This window comes from Diceros bicornis, assembly GCF_020826845.1.
Source record: "Diceros bicornis minor isolate mBicDic1 chromosome 27 unlocalized genomic scaffold, mDicBic1.mat.cur SUPER_27_unloc_1, whole genome shotgun sequence".
Classification (NCBI taxonomy): Eukaryota; Metazoa; Chordata; class Mammalia; order Perissodactyla; family Rhinocerotidae; genus Diceros; species Diceros bicornis.
Window position 1 is genome coordinate 1,244,195 of NW_026690889.1, and position 13,000 is coordinate 1,257,194.

General features: G+C 40.2%; 1 protein-coding gene and 1 long non-coding RNA gene across 2 annotated transcripts in view; one reads left to right on the forward strand and one right to left on the reverse strand.

Annotated features, from left to right (window-relative positions):
• LOC131401949 (centrosomal protein kizuna-like) overlaps positions 1 to 13,000 on the forward strand; it is a 263,865-nt gene that overhangs the window by 16,776 nt on the left and 234,089 nt on the right. The window lies entirely within an intron of this gene.
• Positions 3,975 to 12,888, reverse strand: LOC131401963 (uncharacterized). Its single transcript, XR_009218152.1, has 4 exons — positions 12,664 to 12,888; positions 10,445 to 10,583; positions 9,474 to 9,535; positions 3,975 to 4,201 (listed from the first exon to the last, which is right to left on the reverse strand). It is a non-coding gene; the product is annotated as an uncharacterized LOC131401963 (long non-coding RNA).

Genomic DNA, 13,000 nt, shown 5'->3' on the forward strand with positions numbered 1-13,000 from the left:
GGTTTCCTTAAACAGTGGACTCATGGTGGGAAAAATTCAGCCTGGAACAGACAGTCGTGTGCCTGGTATAACCAGAAGGAGTTGCCTCTGCTTCAGCCGAAGCAGACAGCCCTTCCTCAAGCACTCATTTTATCTCAATGGGAGGAAGGAGGAGGAAATCATGTAATGCTCTTCTGGATGTGAGACCTGTGATGGTAGAGACTGTGCTAGGAGGTTCTGAAAGGCCTCCTTGAAGCATTTCAGACCTTTGCTGTGACAAGAATGACAAGTGTAAGCACCCTCCCTAGGTCTGGGAACAGTTAGTGTGTCAAGGAGAAGGTTCCCTGGTGCAGAGACTCACAGGAAGAAGCGAGTTTGACCAGGGAAGGTCAGAAATGTGGCCAGTGTGGCTTGAGGGAGCCTGAGAAGAGAAAGGAGTGAAGAGAGGAGGGTGATCAGGCTGGATCCTGGGACATGGTAGACTGTTACTTTCTGTTCCTCTGTGACAACATTACTCCAAAACCTGCCACCTATAAAGTACAAATATATAACATCTCACAATTTCTGTTAGCCAAGCATCAGGCATGGCTTAGCCGGGTGCCTCTGCCTCAAAGTCTCTGTGAAGCAGGGGCTGTGGTCTCAACAGGTCTCAAATGGGGGAGCATTCCCACCCAAGATCACTCACATGGGTTTTGTCAGGATCCATTTGGACTGAGAGTGTGAGCTCCTGTCTGTCTGTTGGCGGGACACTCCCTCAGTTCTCTCCTAGGAGCCTCTACGTAGTGCAACTGAAAACATCAGCACTTGCTCTCCCAGTTCTGGTGATTTGATAGAGAGCGAGAGTGAGAGCGAGAGTAAGAGCGAGAGAGAGAGAGAGAGAGAGAGAGATGGAAACAGAATGAGGGAGGTAAGTAGGGAACCTAATTAAGCCAGTAATTGGGAGGTGACAGACGTTTTGTAATTAAAACTTGGAAGTGACATCCCATCACCTTGGCTGTGTTCTGTTGTTCAGAAGCCAGATACTGACCACTTAGTGGTGACACAAGGATGTGCACTCCAGGAGGCAGGGAGCATTGGGACCATTGCGGAGGCTCCCACCACATAGGCCAACATGAGGCTCTTGGGACTGATTCTGAGTAAAACAGGGGACCGTGGAAGGTTTAATGCCAGTGGATCACAATGTCTGAATTTCCTCTAATTTCAGCCCCTTCAGGATGCAGACCTGAAAATGAGGCTCAGAGCGGCAGTGACTTACCAAATATCACACATCTGGGACCTAGAGAAGTTCTGACTGGTATTCTATGTGATGTCCTACTCCTTGTACTTCATCCATCTCTAAGTGTGTGCATTAGACACATGTGACACCAGCCCACAGGTGTTGTACGTATTATCACATATACACCTGATGAGGTCCCTAGGAAGCTGTTTTTAGCCCAATCCTCATTGTGCAGCTTGGGACACTGGGGAGATCTTGAGAGGCACAGCAGCTTTTCCAGGACACAGAACTGGTAGGAAAAAAGAGGTCTGACCTCAGCTCACACCCAGAAATAATGCTTCACAGTCTATCTGGGCACCCCTGAGTCTAGTCAAGTTGACACCTAAAGTTAACCATCACATCATGGCTCTATCCCACCAAGACCAACAGGGATATCACAACGTGACCTATGTCATTTAAATTTTCCAGCACACATATTACAGAAAGTAAATACAAACAGATGAAACTCGATTTTATAACATTTTTATTTAACCCAAGAAATACAATTATTATCATTTCAAAATGTAGTCCACATCAGTACAAAGAACAAGATACTCAGGTTTTCCACCCACTGGGTCTTACTGGTGAATTTTAATGAATACTGGCTCCTCATATATCTTAATATGATCCAATATATAATTTTCTCCTATCTGTTTGAGTTTTATAGTATCAAATGGAAATCATTTTCTCCTTATTGTCAAACTGCTCTGCTATCTCTTTTTAAAAAAAATTCTAGTTATATTGTGTTTATGTTAGAAGTGAAATTAAGAATTTAAGGAGTTAAGAAGGCATTGATTCCAGCAAAAGGCTGGTTAACTAAAATGGAAGATGGTTCAAGAGCAAATCTCCCAAGAAAACCATAGGGTCAATGACAGTGGAAAATTCAGGGTAGAATTAGAAGACACATGGACTGTGATTACAAGGGGAGTAGACAGAACGTGGGGAGGAATAGATATCAGAAGTGAAAATACACAAGCATGTTCCAAGTTGATGAAAGACATCAATCCACAGATTCAATTGATTCACGATTCCCTAAGCAGAGTGACTACACAGGGAATATTAATGAACCAAACCTTGGTCTAAAAACCAAAGTTAATGTAAAGGATTTTAGGGACTATAGAGGCCAAATAAGCAATAAAACGTCCAATTGGTGATTTCTAACCATAAAGAAAATAAGATACACATCAACAGAGCAGCATTTTTAAAATGCTAAAAGAAATCTCACATCAAACCAGAATTCTACACCCAGCAGCAATAGTGCCCCAAATAAAGATGTTCTAGAAAAACCTAAAGTGAAACTTTTCATTGTTAGTAGCCTTGAATTAGACAAAATACTGCAGTGAGTTATCACATGCAAAGGAATATGATCCCAGGTTAAAAACCAGGGATGCAAGAAGGACTGAAGAGGAAAGGAAAGGATAATTTATAAATAAATATAAATGAATTTTATTTTGTGAAGTAATTCTAGAAATCTCTCATAGGGATTAAAATATATATAGAATAAAATGCATGAAAACAGTAATACAAATGTCAGGAAGCTTAAAAATAGAATTGAAAGTGTTGAAGGTATTAGCATTTGGGGGAGGAGGTAAAAGTAATTATTCATATTAGACTGTATTAAGGATTCAGGATTTAAACATTAGTGCAATTAAACAAAGATTTTTATATGATTTCAACGAGTAAGTTTATAAAGGAAATAATGGAATAATAAATGAGTTAAATCAACATCAGTGAAGTAAAGAGAGTAAAGGAACATTAATTATTCAGGTCAAAGGGAAGGGAAAGAGTAAGACGGTTGAAATAATAACAAGTTTACTGGAAATTACCTGAGATGTAAATGCACAAAATACTAAATTCTTTTTAATGGCTGTGTGATGTATTCTAGAGACTTGTTAATAAATATTGTGGACATTCTTTATTGATAAACGTTTACACAGTCTCTAATTTTTCCTATTAACCCATAAGTTGTATGGATATTTTTGTACATATAAACTTCCATTCCTATTTTTACAGAAGGTATCCAGTGGAAGAAAAAGGAAATATTAAAATGTTGATAGAAACTGTAAATACCACCTCCCCACACAATTGTATTAAATATTTTTATCTACCAACAGTATCTGACAGTGTCAATAACCCAACATTTTTGTGTTTAGATATAAAGCTTTAGGAATCTCTCAAATCCCATTGATAAGAGACAGGATGTCTCCCTTGGATTATCCACTGATTGGATTATCCACTCCCTTCCGCAATAAAAGGGGAATCAGAGGCAGAACTCACTGCATTTTCCAGCAATCCACGGGCTGTCTGCACATCAGGAGTGGGGTCAGCAGGACAACTCTGCAGCCATGGAGGAACCTGCATCGGCCTGTTTTCCAAGCCAGCCTATTCTGGTGAGTGTGGAATCCATACAGATGGCAAGAGTGTCCATTTGTACACTTGGTCCTTCTGTGAAACCTCTTTAAGTGAGCAGGCAGTAGCTCTTAAAACAAGAAGATACCTTATTGAAAGTTGTTTCCTAGGTGTTAATGTTTGTTAAGTAATGATCAAGGTGTTGTACTTTTCTGCATAGGGAGCTTTCTTGGGATAATAGGCCAGACATTTGTTTTGTTTTGTTTTTAACCAACAACATCACTGGGAAGTGGAAGTAATATTCAGCTCTGCACTGTGTACATTGCTCCCGTCTCTGGAAAATTTTTTACCCACAATGTGATTGGTCTTTTTTAAAAAATATTCAGTTCTGTGCTCAAATATCACCTCATCAGTTAGTCCTTCCCTAATCTCTTCATCATCAATAATTGTAGGTGGGCGGCCCCATGCCGTAGTAGCCGTTAAGGGCACACGCTCCTCTGCTGGTGGCCTGGGTTCAGATCCTGGGCAGGCACTGAGGCACCACTTGTCAGGCAAAGCTGTGGTGGCATCCCATATAAAGTTGAGGAAGATGGGAACAGATGATAGCACAGGGCCAGTCTTCCTCAGGAAAAAAAAAAATGAGGAGGATTGGCATAGATGTTAGCTCAGGGCTGATCTTCCTCACAAAATAAATAAATGAAATAATTGTAGGTAATTTCTTTCCCTTTATCCCTCCTTGCTGTTCTTCCTCCATCACTCCCTGTGTCTCTGTATCTCTGTGTAGCCCTTACTGTTTATTACAGGATCTAATTATACCTAACACTATATTACACATTGATTAGTCCCTTTATTAACTCATTCCTTTCTCCAAGGTTAAAAAAAACAAGGGCAGTGACTTAAGTTAAATTCTGGATCATGGGTTTTAGTACATAACTTGGCTTATAATAGGTGCTCTATAAATGGGAGGATCAACTAATTTTCCCTCCACACTGGGACATGTTGGAGAATAAAAGGGATGGTATTAATGATTATGGCAGGACAACAAGGATGAAGTGAGATTTATGACTTCACTTGTAAAAAGTATCTGAGGGGGCCGGCCCAGTGGCGCAAGGGATTAAGTGCACATGCTCTGCTGAGGTGGCCGAGGGTCTGCCGGTTCGGATCCTGGGCTTGCACCAAGGCACTGCTTGTCAAGCTATGCTGTGGTGGCGTCCCATATAAAGGAGAGCAAGATGTGCATGGATGTTAGCCCAGGGCCAGTCTTCCTCAGCAAAAAAAAGAGAGAATTGGCAGATGTTAGCTCAGGGCCGATCTTCCTCACACACACACACACAAAAAGTATCTGAAGACAGAAATGAGAGATTGTAAAGGAAAGGTGCACTGATTAGGTTTACATTTTAAATAGATTATTGTGGCTAGAGTCTTATAATGGATTACAGACAGAAAGGATTTGCAATATTAGTGATAACTTATTGCAGTATACCACAAAACAGATTCTATCCTTGTATTACTGCAGTCAAGTGAATTTGTTTGAAAATTTTAGAAAGTATTTTTTGGAGTTTGAAAAATTTCTTTCGATAAATATATTGTGCACTCTCTAAGGGCAAAGCAATGAGTGAATACGGCAGTGTAAAACATTACAGTCCACATTAGTCTTCACGTCATGGAGTATCTAATTTAGTGAGAAAAACACTATGAGAGAAATAGATGATAATACACTTACAATTAAAAATTTTAAAAATTAACAGAGAAAATGTGGCATTACATGGCTGGATCAGGAAAGGTCACTCTGTGGAAATGGTATTTTGTAGGAATCTGAAAGGTGCTCAAGAATTATTCAAAAGTGCAGAATCTTTGGGTGGATTCAGGAGGGTGGATGGATGGTTCATTGATGTACCAGTGTGGGGTGGCAGGGTGTCCAAAATGACACTCAGGTGTAGACAGGATATCAGTACCAACAAGTGAGATTAGGGGACCCTGAGATATGGGTGATTATTTGGAGAACTGGTTGGTTCATCTTGGGACCTGCTCATTGTGAGCTGAGTCATCGAGTTATCACTGATGTGGTGAGTGGGCAGATGAGTATTTTGGTCTCAGGGTTGAAGCCAGATCTGTGCTAATTCTATGGGCATTTCTAGTTCACTAATGGTATTTGAAGCCAGGGAAATGGATGGGATGGCCTAGAAGAGGGTGTGGATGTGGAACAAATGTGAGAGCAGGATTGACTGCTAAGAAGCATCAATTGTTGTGTTAAATCAGATGGTGGAGCCCAGATTAACAGGGAGGAGTAGGAGGAGAGAGGAAGAGTCAGGGGAGGAAAAATGGTTATTTACAGTGGGTAGAACTGTGTGATGGGAATATGGCGTGTGTGAGTTATTTACTTATGAACAGGAGAATATTTGAGTGATGATGGGACGTGGGTGTGCAAGTGAAGTGAGCATCAAATTGCTGAGAGGAACGTGATTTCATTAGAGATGAGGCACTAAATTACTATGCTCTGGGCACACAAGCATCTAGTTTTCATAGTCCTTTCTGCCCTTGACTCATATCAGCTTGATGTCCCAGGATCTAGTTCTCAGTGTGTGGTGCCTGTGCCAGCAGCATCAGCAGCATCCGGGAACACTTAGAAGTGCAAATTCTTAGCCCTCCCCAGGCCTCCTTGGGTGGAGGTCCAGCAATCTGTGTTTTAACAACCCTCCAAATGATTGTGATGCACAGGGCAGTTTGAGAGATATTTCTCCAGGACACAGGAGGATGGAACATCCAAATGAGGTGAGAACATTCTCCATGGCTGGCAGTCTGCATCCCTCATTTTATTCAAATTTCACATTTCATTTTGTTTTCACAGGGGAAGCTCAAAAGAAATATGATGCCACAGACTTCAGAGAAGAAAAGACAGGTCCATTTATCCAAGACCAAGATGAGACATCGTGAAAGGTCTGCACTTCCTATAATACTCACCAGCTGCATTTTTAAGAGGCCAGCTACAAGGATGACTTCCTACCCTGGCACTGAGGTCAGGTCCAGTCAACGGGAGCAGACCTTGCAGAAGCCCCAGTAAGTCTGCGCACACAGGAGACTGCAGGGACTCCAGGCCTGCAGCAGTGAAGGAGAACTTTTAAGTACTTTCCATATCACAAATACCTTAAATATAATTGCACCAGGTGGTCCAGGTGAATCCCTGGGCTGTGCTGGTGCTGGGTATCTAGACCCCAGCCTCAAGCCCACGGCCACACAGTCTTCAGACTGGGCAGAGATGATCCCAGGAGTGGGTCTCGGTCTCTCCCACCCACTCTACAGACAGCCCGTAACTTATGGAGACATCCGCAGACAGAGTCAGAAAGTGAAAAAAGCAAGGGAGAGACTGGCTGAGGCCCTGAGGGCAGCCAGGTTTGCCAGGGAGGCAGAGAGAGCAAGGAGCCAAGAACAATGTTCTGATACCTGATGGAAAATACGAGAAGGTCATGCTGAAGAAGCCAAGAAGTGTGGCCCTGGGGAAGTGTTTCCCCACGAACAGCCCCCAGTTTCACTCGCCTCATTTAATGTCAACCATGCTTCTTGCTCTGGACTGTGATGCTTTGTCATTTTATAATTGTACTTCATTAAACTCTTTTGAGAGACATAAATGTGAAGAGTAGACAGTTGTGTGGGTGAAAGATCGGGTTTCCTGTGACAGGAAAGAAGATCTTTACTTGTCCTTGTATACTGCAATTTCTGCTTACCATGATTCTTATTCACTTTTATATTAAAGGTAATTTGGCCTAAGGGATCATTTAGTGTTTTTAGTTATATATTTTTTTAGAATACGTGCACTCACAAAAAGATGATACTTAATGTAAAGAGATTATTTTTTAAATTTAAACTAATTTGATTCTATAAAGTCTTACTTTACCTAAGCTTGCTTTTATAGCTCATTCTAACATAAGTTGTATCCTTTTTTTTCCCAAATACTAACTCAAATACAAGACGTTTTTATATAATTTAATTAGCCCTTAGACTACCAGTTACAGCCTTATCTGTTACCTAAAATTACCTCGGTAATTTTTTAAAATAAAGTTCACCTTTGATTCTTAACAAGGAAAATGTTGTCTGGGAGCATTTTTGTCTTTGGGATGCTTGTCTTCCTACATATCGAGATGATGGGTGCATTGCAACAGAATGCTTGGGAAGTCAACACAGTTGTTCAAACCTAGTAGGAAGTAACTCTATTCTCCTGTTATCGGGTCGCTTCTCGAAAAACTATGGATGAATACAGCTCTGCCTTCCTGTCCCACATTCTGTCCTTTCTGTCATTATTTTTCCGTATGTCTTGCTTTTCTTGTTCACGTTCTCTCTCTTCTGCTGTCTGCTATTCTCTTACCATAAATATCCATTGTTAACCAAGAGAATAAAATAAAAACTATATTTAAAAATAGTAAAATGAATGGAGTTAATCAATATGGTAAAAGAATCTGGTGAAATATCAGTGACTTCATATATTGGGCCAGAAAAGAACATCTGTTTTCACCTGTTTACCTACTGAATTAAGCCAAATACATATAAGTCTGTGGGCTTCTAGACTGAGGAACTTTTTAGGGGGTGGGTGAAAGGAGAGAGAAGCATAGTATCCTCAGTGCAGACTCACAGGCCCTCTTTTGGAAATAGTTTTAACTATTAAAAACTCTCCAAACCTCCCGTTCTCCTAGTGATTTGGATACTTATTCTGTATGTGCTCCCTTCTCTTTCGAAAATGAACTAGGATTCCAGTGATCTGGCCTGCTAGCCAGATGATTGAGAGGAAACCCTGGGAGCCATTTGTGATGGTTCTCAACCACCCTTGTATATTAGAATCATTTGACAAGTTAAACTATGTAGACAATAGGGCCCTAACCTCAGAGATTCTGATTCATCAGAGACCCAGGTACAAGTACATTTTGTACAACCACCCAAGTGTTTCTAATGTATGGTCAAGTTTGAGAATCACCAAGCATGAAAAGATATTAAAATATTAGAAAGGATGTCAAACCTTTAAAGCGAGTGTTGTATTCCCATTTCCACACCGATTTGAGAGCCTCACTAAGTCAGAGCAAATCCATTTACTGTTATTCTGATAATTTGTGAAAGTCAGCTAGTAAAACACACACTAGAATGGCGATGTGGACATTTTCTTTATACCACAGAGATCTGGGCTTCATAGAAATATGTGTATTTAACTTGGGCAGCCAAGACTTTGAGTGGCTGATAGTTCATGTGACCATGATGTTGACTTAAAGCTAATTATGCCTTTATAGATGGTTAGTACAATTTGCCAGTAGTTTTCTCAGGACAAGTCAATATGTAAAAATCAAAATCGCTTATAAGATATTTAGTATCTGAATTGACCACTTGAGGGATATTTTCTGACATTCAACACATTTAGTATTAAAGAAAGGCATGCTCAACTGAGATTGAGAAAAAAAGGAAAATTTTTAATGCTGTGACCTATGAGTTATTAAAAGATATAAATCTGCATTAATTAAAAATGTTGTTCCTGTTAGGGAAATAAGAAAATAGGTGAAACGAAGAGAGCAGAGAGTGTAAGAACTAAATTCATGTGTGTGGGATGCCCAGCTCCAGGGCTGCAGTAGGGCTAATGGTCACTTCCCCAGCCAATTCACAAAAAAATTGCAAAATAGTACACAGAATTTCTATACACACTTCACCATGTTTTAGTTATCACATTGGATTTTGAAAAGTAGCATTTTAAATTAGCAGGTATCTAACGAATAAATAGAGCTGGTACATTTAGGTTCGTATTTGTAAAAATATCCACCACACAACATATTGAAAAATGTTGCGAGAGTCTTAAGTATATTCTATGTCTGCCCCTTCTCATGCCCAGTTCACAAGATGATGACGGTATGAAACTCACCTGGACTTCACAGTCTCTGGAAAATTTATTTTTGCCAAGTTGAGAAGAATTAGGGTTGATTTCTAAGAATGAAAAATAGAAGAGAAGCTGGAGAGAGTTACTTCCTCAAGGTCAGGAACTATTTGACCTTACAAGATGAAAAAAAGTCTCCCCATTTTTCTTCTCACATTCCTGTAGCATCAAGTATCTAAACGTGAGACAGGATCAAGTTTTCTAAAAAAAAAAAAAAATGTTTTGGAGACCCAGGGAAACAGAGTAGCATTAATGAAGAATGTTTACCTTCAAATGTTCCTGAATATTTCTCTCAAACTCCTTATACCATCTCTATAGACTATTCCCTATACTAGCCACGGTCCCTGTTTTATTATATAAAACAGTGTAACCTATCACCAGCATTGGTGGGCAATAATTCTTGACATGATTTTTATGGCGTGTCCCCTGCCACCTTTTTTGACTACTGTTGTAGGTTGGGCTAAGGCAGTGGTTCTCAAACTCTGGTGTGCATCAGCACTGCCTGGAGGGCTTGTTCAAACACGCTGCTGGGTCCCATCCACACAGATTTCAATTCAGCAGGTCTGGGCTGGGGCCTGAAAATTTGCATTCCTGACAAATTCCCAAACATTCCACTCTCCTGGCTGACACAGATGCTTCTGCTTCTGAAGCAAAGACAACTCTTACCCAACTTCATTAGTCTCTTCTCCTACCTGAAAGTGAAAATATCCAGTTATCAACTTGCATTCATTTCCTGACAGGACCATTTACAGAAGAAACCCTTGCTTCCTTAGCTTTCCTCAAAGCCACGTGGCATAAGGCCAGACCCTTCAATAAGCCCCTTCTAGCATCTTCTTACTGAGACACTGAAGCTTCCCAATGGGAGGTGCACTTTGCTGCAGCACATTAATAAACCTAACACTGTGGACGTCATCTGCATTCCTGGTGGTCCGCAGGCACTGGGCTTTATCAATACTTACCCGTGCGTTCTTCCTCTTCATGTGTGAAGTTTGACTTTCCCTTACTTGGAGCCAAACCAGGTTGAGGGGTACGAAGGTAGCTTCCAATTGGATAGGTCCAATAATTTTGGGGTGGTCAGTCAGTGGCATTCATCCTCATCTGTGGAATGGAGCAAAGAGTTCATAATCAAACCAGCTGAATGTATATGCTCCACCTATCCATTGGCAGTGGTGCCCAAGACGTTTCTGTCGACTGACAGCATCAGAAATATTTAGAGATAATTGTTGAAAATATAAATCCCAAAGTCAGTCTCAGACCCAGTAAAACGAATTTCAGAGAAGTTGGGACTCAGAATCTGATGTTTTCAGAAAAACCCTGGGTGATTTCATTCAGCCTACAGGTTTGGGAGCCACTGATAAGGACAGCTGGACTGAAGAGATAAGAGATTTTCCTAAGATATTAAGAGCTTAAAAATTATCTGAGTGTATGTTCTTTGGGAGAATTCTTAACGGTAACAGCCTGCTGTGCACAGAGGCAATAATTCTCCAGTATCATAGAGAGAATCAAAATGGGAATAGAAGACTAACCTGTTCATACAATGTCCACATCTAGGACAGGGACTGGATAAATGGGAAAAGTCAACTGTTATGCTGTTACGATTCCCATTTGTTTCCTGGGTTTTAATTTGATAATGTGCACAGGCTTCTCTAGCTGCTTAGTAACGTTTCCAACTATGGATGGCCTTGGGCTTTGATTGAAAACCCTGGTCTATTAGGCTGTTATTGCAGAATGAGTTAAGACTCTAAGGTGTGGACTACTTTCAACATTCACTGTTATTTTTTTAAAGCAACCAATAAAAGAGAAAAATCAATTGTAGGCCTGGTGTCACATTTCGGTTCTATGACCTGTTTTCTTCCTGGCATCTTTGCTCACTTCGGTAGGTTTTCTCTAGAATTTCACGTCATATTCTAAGGAACTGGTTCAATTTTGCTGCAACTAACTCTGTTCTGATTTTTGAAGGCTGTTACTCTATTTGGACTTACCGTTGCAATCTTCTGTGCCGTTTGTAAAATTCTCCCTTCCAGGACATGATATAAATCCTGTGTCAGTGGTAGATCCATAACCCTTTGTGATGTTATTGCACGTTGCATTTGGGGGACAAGTAGTGGAGACATTTTCACAGTCACAACAACCGTTAGAGTGGAGGAGAGGATAGGAACTCTGTTTAGACCCTGGGCTGCCTCAAGTCAACTTGAGTCTTGGTTACTTGAATCCTTTTATGTGCTGAGTGTGACTCTCGGCAAGTGGTACTCACTTTGTAAACATTTGTTCAATGGATGATCAATGAACATGATTGGTGTTGGCAGCTTATGTTATTAGAAAAAAAAATTTTTCTTTCAGCAGGGACTCAAACTCTTTTGGAAAACATTGGAGCAATCCTCTTGAACTGTCCTACTCAAGGTGTGGTCTCTGGACCAGCAGCATCAGCATCACCCGGGAGCTTGTTACAAATGCAAATTTCCTGGCTCCACCCAAGCCCTACTGAATCTAAGTCTGGGTCCTGGGCCAGGAATCTGTTTGAACAAGCTCCCCAGGGGATGACGATGATGCTCAGGCTTGAGAACCTCTGCATCTCAGCTGCTTCTAGAATAAAAGAGTTCTCTGATGAAAACCCTAAGAATTTTTAATAAGACTTGATTTAGAATTTCTTGACCTTTATTTCATTTTTTTACATCAACTCAGTGAGGTGTCATGAGTCACCCTGTCACTATTTAAAGCCATGGTTTTCCATCAGCCAAAATTCCCAGGTTCATATTGGACTTCTTAAACCTCAGATTGTTTTCAGCACCAGTTCTATTTCTAGTTCTTCCTTCTTTATCACCTCACCAAACCTATGACTCATTTTCTCTCTCCTCATGAAGCTTTCTCTCTAATCCCCTCCATCTCCTCTCCTTTTCCCAAGATCCAAGTCCCTTTCATATCTTCTTATCCATTGTCCTATCTCACACCCTTTCTCCATCATCTCTGGAAGCAGATGGCTATGATTCAGGGGGCAGATTTATTTGTATAAGATTTAATTTTTAAATTACTTTTAATTTCATTAGTTGTGATATTGAAACTTTTGTATTTAATCCAAATGAGATAAAATTATAAAGAAAGAGATTCATCCTCTAACATATGATAAAGTAAATAAAAATTTTTAAAAATGTGTGCCAAAACATGCATCTAAATTGTTCACCTGGGAGATTATGTACTCATTTGAATAAAATCACTCCATATAATATCTTTTAATTCTTTTCTCTTCCTTTTATTTTCCTTTTTATTTTTCTGGTCTTCTTCCTTTTTTCCTCCCTCTTCACACCTATACATTTTGTCCTTGGACTTTATTACTGAGAAAGACAAGAAAATTCACCTCATTTTCACTTTTTCTTCCAAATGGTATTTTTGAAAAGAAATAAAAGACATACCATCTTCAACTGAAGAAGAAACAACACTTTGAATACCATTTTGTATGACTTCTGACATTTCACTTTGACCAACCACCTGGGGAAAGGATGAAATGATCTGAATCCATT